Raw genomic sequence first — 7846 nt, 5'->3', positions numbered from 1 at the left:
GCCATGGTAATTCAGGGTCAGGCAGGGCGGTGTCGGGCTGGGGTCAGAGCCCTGCTCCTGGTGCGAGCTGCAGCGCCGGCAGGTCCTCTGAGCCTCAGTTTCCCCATCGCTGAGGGGAGGAGAGTCCCTCCTCTCAGAGGTGGTAGCCAGGGTCCCCCGAGAACCTCCGAGGTTCAGTGTTAGCTATTGCTGTCAGGAGGCTTCTGGAAAACAGCTGGAAAGCGAGGAAATGAACGGAATTCTTCATGTCCTTTGACCTGGAAATTCCCTCAGCGAATATATACTCCAAAAGAAGGGAAAGTCAGAAAGTGCGGGATCGGCCCCATTTCACACACGAGAAGCTGGAATCTGCAGCCTGCCTTCCTCGTTTCCTGCCCGGCCGCTCTCCCGCAGACCCTCCGTCATCCCCCAGGAGCCCACCGCCCTTCGAGGCTCCTCGGTACCATGGGGTCCATGTCCCTGCCCCCTCTCCTCTGATCTGCGCCCCCAAATCCACTGTGGAAGACATTTTCCTAAAGTTCAGGTCCGACCACGTGGTCCCTTTCCCACAAATCCCACGTTCAGAAGTAAGATGGGGGGGAGGGGGCTTTTAAACCCTCCCTTACCGGGTCCTTTCCTGCTTTTCAGGGTTTTCAATATTCCATGATTCAGCCACACCAGCCTTCCTGCTATTCCTTGAATAAAATAACTCTTCCTTTCCTCTTCCTTTTCTTCCTCTTTTTCCTCATTTTCCCCTCTTCCTTCTCAACTCCCCCTCCTTTTTCTCTTCTTTCTCCTTATTTTCCCTTCTTCCTTCTCTTCTTCTCCCCCTCCTCCTTTTCCTTTTCTTCCTTCTCTTCTTCATGTCCCTCTTTTTCCCTTTTCTTGTTCTTCCTCTTCTTTTTTCTCCTTATTTTCCCCTCTTCCTTCTCTTCTTCCTCTCCCCCTCCTTTTTCTCTTCCTCCTCTTCTTCCTCTTCCCCTCCTCCTTTCCCTCCTCCCCCTCCTCCTTTCTCTGAGTTCCTTGCACAGTTGACCTCATTTGATACCTCTCCTCCCCATTTCACAGACCGAGGCCAGGAGAGAGTAAATGACTTTCCTGGAGGACCCAGCGAGCAACTGTCTGGGTAGGGGAGAACACCCTGGGGGGGGGACCCCTGACCCCCTCGGGCTGCAGTCGAGGGCAGCCCCAAGTCCTTCCTGCCTAGGAAGAGCCCGGCTCTGCCCCCCCCCCCACGCTGGCTCCTCAGAAATGACTTTGGGTGTCAAAAACAAAGGAATCCTGAAAGAGCTTCGAAAAGCCCCGACAGGGGACAGACCGGGGTGAGGGAAGGCCAGGGCTGTGGATGAACCCCCTGGGGTCAAGGACCGGGGGGGGGCGATCGAGCGGCCGGGAGGCCTTGGGGTTCGGAGCCAGACCCCCTCCCCCCTTAAGCCTGGCTGGGGGCCGAGTCCGCCAGACTGGGCAGATGCAGGAGATCCCGAAGCCAGCCTGGAGCCGAGGGGGCTGCAGGGGCTGAAGCCTGAGGTAGGGAAGCCTGCGGTCCATGGGGGACAGCCCGGCCCGCAGTGCGGCAGCTGCCGGCCCGTCAGCGAGGGTCCCGAAGGGCCAAAGGGCCTCAGCCGGGAGCCCGGCGCTCTCCCCCCTCAGAGTGCTCAGCGCCCTCCCCGGGAGCCGGGATTTAGGGAAGAGTGAGCTCTCTGAGTGGCCCTGGATTCAAATCCTGCCCCCGACCTTCGCTACCTGCAAGGTCACACGGGATCCGCCGGCCCGAGGCTCACCCCGGAGCTACGGGTGCTCCCGCCCCCCGGCTCTTCCCGGGGCGCTCCGGAAACGGCCGTTGTCCCTCTGGCCTTTGCCAGCGCCCTTCCCCAGCTGACGCACCCCGGGAAAGGACAGAATCCCGCGGAGGGAGCGCGCGACCCGGAGAGGGGGGGGGGAGCGAGAGCGGGGGGAGCGCGCGGCCCGGCAGGGGGAGCACGGCCCGGCAGTGGGGGGGGGGGGCAGGGAGCGCGCGGCCCGGCGGGGGGGGGGGAGGGGGGCGCGAGGGCAGGGGGAGCGCGCGCGGCCCGGCAGGGGGAGCACGGCCGGGCCGGGGGGGGGGGGCAGGGAGCGCGCGGCCCAGCGGGGGTGGGGTGGCGAGCGGAGGGAGCGCGCGGGGGAGCGGAGGGAGCGTGCGGCCGAGCGGGGGGAGCGCGTGCCGTAGAGCTGCTGTGTAAATGTTTGCCGAATTGGTGTGAAAACCGTAGATTTGGAGCCGGAAGGGCCCCTAGTGTTACGGATGAGGAAACTGAGGCCGGCAGAGGTGAAGCGGCTCCCTCGCGAGAGCAAGTAGCAGAGCCCCTTCATTCTGCATTATTCAAATCAACGAGCAGCCACTTGCCTCTTTTGTGTCCCTAGCGCTTAACCCAGTGCTTGGATTATAGCAGATAGTTAACAAATGTTTGATGATTGAAAAATAAGAGCCCTTTCTCCTAAGGATTCTTAATCTTTATTTTGTGTCACGAGCCCTTCCGGCAACTCTGTGATACCCGCGGATCCCCCCCTCCCCCCAAGGAAAATCTCAAATGCACAAAATAAAATCCAGAAAAACGAGGAGCTCGAAATATGAAAGCGAGGTCCCGGGGGCGGGAAACGGGGCGAGCGCGCTTTGCCCCCCTCCCGCTATCCGGCCGTTTTCTCCGGTCTTCCGGCTCCGTCTTCCAGAACCGGGATCTGGTTGAAGCGCTTGTCCCGCCTCGCCTAGGTCTGAGGGTTCCAAGAACGCCGGGTATTTTGTTCACTTTCGTTATTTTACTTTTTTTCGGTAAGACGGCTAATAGAGAAATGTTTTTCACGACTTCCCACGTGACCGCCGGCCTTCTGGGTGGGTGGGGGAGGGGCTGAAGGAAGGGAGACCATTCAGAACTCTAAACAATTTTTCTAAATTTCAAAAATAAGGAATTTTTAAAAGGCCGTTTGGAGCCGGGCTTCGGCCGCCTGGAGGCCACGAGCCAAGAACCCCTGGGCTCGCCTGGTAGCGGGTCACTGCTCGGGGGCTTAATGAAAGGAGTGGGTCCTCTCGGGAATGGGACAGGAATGGACAACGGACAGAGCTGCTCCCCCGCCCGAACAGCCTGGTCCGATCCGGCCGAGATGCCGGAGCCTCGGCTCCGAGTCTCAACAGGGCTCGTGGAGAAGAGTCTCCAGTGTCAGTAAAAAAACACCTCCTGGGAGAAGCAGCAGCCGGCCTCGGGGAGCACTCTGTGGGTCAGAAAGGACCAAAAACTGAACTGAGCGATGCCGCCCTGGGGGGGCTCCGTGGGAGAGGGGAGGCTGCCGGCCGGACATTTTCAGTGAGATCCCCCAGAAAGACCTGGGAGACTCACCCCGATCCAGGTGGTTCTTACCGCTTCCCCCAAACGCTCTGCGCTCTGCCAGATGTCCCTGCTCTTGCCAAAGACCCCCCCCTTCCACCCTCCAGGACCCTGACACGATACTGGGCTCCTTCACCCCTTCCCCATATTCAGGGCAGCTTCTGCCTTCACTCACCCTCCCATTCCGGCCAGCCCCTAGTCCAGGCCCTGGGTTATCAGGGCCCAGTTCCGGCCTCTCCCCCGGTGTGTTCCGGCTCTCCCCCGGTGTGTTCCGGCCTCTCCCCCGATGTGTTCCGGCTCTCCCCCGGTGTGTTCCGGCTCTCCCCCGGTGTGTTCCGGCCTCTCCCCCGGTGTGTTCCGCCTCTCCCCCGGTGTGTTCCGCCTCTCCCCCGGTGTGTCCCGGCCTCTCCCCCGGTGTGTCCCGGCCTCTCCCCCGGTGTGTGCCGGCCTCTCCCCCGGTGTGTCCCGGCCTCTCCCCCGGTGTGTCCCGGCCTCTCCCCCGTGTGTGCCGGCCTCTCCCCTGTTCCGGCTCTCCCCCGGTGTGTTCCGGCCTCTCCCCCGGTGTGTGCCGGCTCTCCCCCGGTGTGTTCCGGCCTCTCCCCCGGTGTGTTCGGCTCTCCCCCGGTGTGTCCCGGCCTCTCCCCCGGTGTGTTCCGGCTCTCCCCCGGTGTGTTCCGGCTCTCCCCCGGTGTGTTCCGGCTCTCCCCCGGTGTGTTCCGGCCTCTCCCCCGGTGTGTTCCGGCTCTCCCCCGGTGTGTTCCGGCTCTCCCCCGGTGTGTTCCGGCTCTCCCCCGTGTGTTCCGGCTCTCCCCCGGTGTGTTCCGGCCTCTCCCCCGGTGTGTTCCGGCTCTCCCCCGGTGTGTTCCGGCCTCTCCCCCGGTGTGTTCCGGCTCTCCCCCGGTGTGTCCCGGCCTCTCCCCCGGTGTGTTCCGGCCTCTCCCCCGGTGTGTTCCGGCCTCTCCCCCGGTGTGTCCCGGCCTCTCCCCCGGTGTGTTCCGGCTCTCCCCCGGTGTGTCCCGGCCTCTCCCCCGGTGTGTCCCGGCCTCTCCCCCGGTGTGTCCCGGCCTCTCCGCCGGTGTGTCCCGGCCTCTCCCCCGGTGTGTCCCGGCCTCTCCGCCGGTGTGTTCCGGCCTCTCCCCCCGGTGTGTCCCGGCCTCTCCCCCGGTGTGTCCCGGCCTCTCCCCCGGTGTGTTCCGGCCTCTCCCCCCGGTGTGTCCCGGCCTCTCCCCCCGTGTGTTCCGGCTCTCCCCCGGTGTGTCCCGGCCTCTCCCCCGGTGTGTCCCGGCCTCTCCCCCGGTGTGTCCCGGCCTCTCCGCCGGTGTGTCCCGGCCTCTCCCCCGGTGTGTCCCGGCCTCTCCGCCGGTGTGTTCCGGCCTCTCCCCCGGTGTGTTCCGGCTCTCCCCCGGTGTGTGCTGGTCTCTCCCAGCCCGTGGCAGCTCCTACTTTGTGCTGGCTGAAAACGAGGTCCGAGGCTACTCTGTGAACCCGGGTTTAATGGGGAAGCCCCAAGTGCTGATAAATGGAACATTTTCCCCACCCCCGGTCTCAGGCCCCTCCTGCCCCCACAGAGGCGGCCTCCCCGGGAGGAGGTCGGGTCCCAGCCGCCAATCACACGGCTCTCGCACACCCGGGGGTCCCAGGGCTGTGACGGCTCGGCCGGAACAGCCGCCTCCGCATAGCTTGCGTTCTATCCTCTCTCGGACCCCAGGAGCTGGGTTCGGATCCCGTGTGATTTTGAGCAGATCACTATTTTTTACTCTGTGCCTCTGAGCCTGGATGTCCTGGGGGGGGGGGGGGGGTATCGGAATCAATGGCCTTGAAGATCCCTGCGGGCTCTAAGTCAATGGGACCAAAGGAGCCCCGATTGTCGCCGCCTGAGCAGCCCCGGCTTCTTGGGACTCGGTTCCCTGTAGGGGACGCCTTCTACCACAGGCTCGCGGGGTCTTCACTGGGGTCCGGGAAGCCCCGAACTTGGAGGGGGGAAGGAAACGCCCCGGTTCTCTGGAGCAAGCTCTGGCTTCCCTCGCACGGCGCCTTATGACTCTAAAAGCATTCTCCTGAGAAGGGGACGGACTCCGCCCCACCGACGGCCCGGGAGCTCCGAGACCCCCGAGAGTCCCCCCGGAAAAGGCCAGATGCTTCTGGGAGGGACACTGCCTCCCTTTCCAGATGCTCCTCCGCCTTCCCCTTTCAGCAGGACCGGACTAGGGAGCCGCCAGACGGCCCCGGGTCAGGAGGCTCCGAAACCAGCCTCAGACGCTTAACCCTGGCTATCTGATCCTGGGCCAGTCATTTAACTCTGCCTCGGGAAAAAAGTGAAGACAGGAGAGGGGGAGGAGGAGGATAAATAGGAAAAGACTGGGAGGAGCTTGGAAGCCCCAAAGAAATCCATGGAGACCAAATCTGATGAATCCCAGAGAGCGAGACAGGTCTCTATTCTGCACGTATACCTACGTATGGAACTGCGTGTGCGTGTATTATACTCCCCTTGGGCAGACGCTCAGCCCCCCTGAGATGCCCCAGCTTTGGGGCGTTTTCCAACAAAAGCAGCCTTTTTAAAGTCTTACACTTGGATCGGGTTCTTCTTGGTCTGTTGCAGTCACTTCTGGGTATTCTCTGCTTTCTCCCTGCACGAGTGACTTCCCTGTAACAAGAACCCAAAGCCAGGGCCAGAAGCCTCGGCAGAGCACGGCTGACACAATCCCCTCCCCACAAAGGAAGAGGGAGCGGCAGCGACCCGTGACTCTGCCTCTCGGAGCTCGGGCTTCGGCCTGCTGGCGGCCCTGGTTCCCGTGTCCCAGAGTTCTGGGTTCTTCGGGGCAAGCGCCCCATGTGCTGTAAAGCATCCTGCCGTCAGGAGCCAGGGCTGGAGCTCAGAGAAACCCTCCAGGGGCAGCCAGGAGGGACTCCCAGCCTTTTCAGCCGGAGGGCCCCCCGGGTTCTCCTAGGCGAGTCCGGCCCTTTCGGCCGGGGGCCCCCGGGCTCTCCTAGGCCAGTCTGGCCCTTTCGGCCGGGGGCCCCCGGTTCTCCTAGGCGAGTCCGGCCCTTTCTGCCGGGGCCCCCCGGGCTCTCCTAGGCGAGTCCGGCCCTTTCGGCCGGGGGCCCCCGGGCTCTCCTAGACGAGTCCGGCCCTTTCGCCGGGGGCCCCCCGGGCTCTCCTAGGCGAGTCCAGCCCTTTCGGCCGGGGGCCTCCGGGGTTCTCCTAGGCGAGTCCGGCCCTTTCGGCCGGGGGCCTCCGGGCTCTCCTAGGCGAGTCCGGCCTTTTCAGCTGGAGGGCCTCCCAGGTTCTCCTAGGCGAGTCCGGCCCTTTCGGCCGGGGGCCTCCGGGGTTCTCCTAGGTGAGTTTGGCCTTTTCAGCCAGGAGCCCCCAGGTTTTCATAAATGCGTTTTAAAAGGGAAAAAATCAAGGCTATAGCGGGCAAATAAAAGCTTGGCATTTCATCTGACTGCCAGGGGAAAGGAATTACTCGCATAAGCCACAGTCAGAGATAACAAACAAAACAAAGGGTCCCGAGCCGGCTCTCACTCCCCACCAGCCGGGCAGAAGCTCGACAGCTCAGAAAATGGGGCTCGGGGCTTGTGGCGGCCTCTTAGACGGAGCCTTCCACGGCCTGGTTCTGCAGGGAGCCCGCGCTGCCCCTCCCTCCTCATCTGCTGATTCCTGGCGCCTTCCAGCCCTGGGACCTTCCTTCCACGCTGCACGGGCCGGGACCGGGCAGAATCACGCTGGGCACTCCGGCTCTGCTGCTGGGCACATCGTGGGACTGGGGCATCTCAGGGAAACAGCCCGGGGCAGGCAAGGGATTCGCCAAGAGTCTGACGGGAACCGGCTGCTTCCAGCCCCGGCCCACGGAGCCCGAGGCCCAGGCAGCTCCACGGGCCCGAGGCCAGCGGACTTACTGGCTGAGTGACGTGGGGTCACCTCCCCTGAGCCTCAGCTTCCTCCCCCGCAGAATGGGAACAAGAAGACCTGCCTGTTCTTCCAGAGGCTCTAGCCAGGCTCAGAGGAGATCGGGGATGCCAGGGGTCTCCACGCTTTTGTGACTGATACCCCAGCGGTGAAAGTTTGAGCACAAACGCCAGATCTGGGCACAATTATTTATAAATCCTATTCACTTCTAGATACTTATTTCTGTAATAATATAGTATAATTTAATAGATAATACTGGTTTACATAATAATATATTATTATATTATATTATAATAATTATAATAATAATAAATGGTTTTTACATAATAAAACTCATACATCGTAGAAAGGAAAATAATGAAATATCTCAGTCGGAGAGATCACTGAGCAAAGGAAGCGAATTGGGCAGCATGTGGGAATGTCCTGCGGCACACAGTAGGCGCTTAACAAATGCTTATTAGCTGACTGACCTCCCCACCCACGGATCAGTTGGCACCCCTTGGGCACCCTGCTGCCGCTCCCACTGTGGAGACCCCCATGTAAATGCCTGAGGCTTTGTACCTGAAAAATCCTTTGAAAAGTGTGACTCCCGTAAGGTAGG

The sequence above is a fragment of the Antechinus flavipes genome, chromosome 5, assembly GCF_016432865.1.
Source record: "Antechinus flavipes isolate AdamAnt ecotype Samford, QLD, Australia chromosome 5, AdamAnt_v2, whole genome shotgun sequence".
In the NCBI taxonomy this organism is placed as follows: domain Eukaryota; kingdom Metazoa; phylum Chordata; class Mammalia; order Dasyuromorphia; family Dasyuridae; genus Antechinus; species Antechinus flavipes.
The sequence above is the reverse complement of the archived record's forward strand: the minus strand, read 5'-3'. Positions refer to the sequence as shown.